The sequence below is a fragment of the Phoenix dactylifera genome, unplaced genomic scaffold (assembly GCF_009389715.1).
Source record: "Phoenix dactylifera cultivar Barhee BC4 unplaced genomic scaffold, palm_55x_up_171113_PBpolish2nd_filt_p 001017F, whole genome shotgun sequence".
NCBI classification, from domain to species: domain Eukaryota; kingdom Viridiplantae; phylum Streptophyta; class Magnoliopsida; order Arecales; family Arecaceae; genus Phoenix; species Phoenix dactylifera.
The window spans coordinates 161,852-162,859 of record NW_024068371.1 but is presented as its reverse complement, the minus strand read 5'-3'; positions in this window follow the sequence as shown (position 1 = coordinate 162,859).

Genomic DNA, 1,008 nt, shown 5'->3' with positions numbered 1-1,008 from the left:
ACCAATAACTGTTAGGTGAGGACCCAATGACGACTTTATTCCTACGGTTATACGGTGGGTCTGACTTAACTAAGAAATGGGACCAATAACTGTTAGGTGAGGTTTTCATGGCTTAGAGACCAAGTTACACTGCAACATGCTTGAGAAGCATTGTACAAGAGTTGTACATTCATCAATCTATGTGTCACCAATAACTGTTAGGTGAGGTGGCATGTAAATCGGTGGGACACAGTACCCACTAGAAACCCTAGTCGTGTGGGATTTTCATTTTTCTACCAGGAGAGTGTGAGGAATTCGAGAAAATAGTGGGAGTTACATTTGTTCTAAAAGACCTTAGAACAGATTAGGATCAAGTACAAAAGCCTAACTAGAATCTTTACTCTCTGAGGATTATAAAGTCAGCTTCTAGACTCTTAACTCATATCCTATAGAACAACCGTTTGACCAAACCCAATTATAAAGATTGGCTCAGCAAATTTCAAAAGTAGTTTTGAATTGTGAGAAATTCGGGTATGTGCTAGACCATGGAATCCCCGTGTTACCAATCCGTCCGATCACTGATCAGCGTAAGACGCTTGTTAAGTGGACGAACAATGACAATAAAGTTAGGTGCTGCACAATGGCATCCATGTCCAATGCATTACAATGCCAGCATGAGAACATGAAGACTGCCAGGGACATATTAAATCACCTGCAAGAGTTGTATGGTGATCAGAGTCACGCAGCTCGGTTTGAAGTGTCCAAGAGGCTCTTCAAAGCCAAGATGCATGATGGGCAGTCTGTCCATGATCATGGTTTGACCATGATAAAGGACTTAGAGAAGCTTGAGAAGCTTGGCATGACCATGCACAAGGAATTGCAAACGGATTTGATCCCGCAATCCCTTCCAGCTTCATATGAATAGTTTATAGTAAACTACCATATGAACAAGGTTGTATGCACTAAAATAGAATTGTTAAATAAATTGGTAACTACCTTAGGGACCTTAAAGAGTTCAAGGGGCATCGT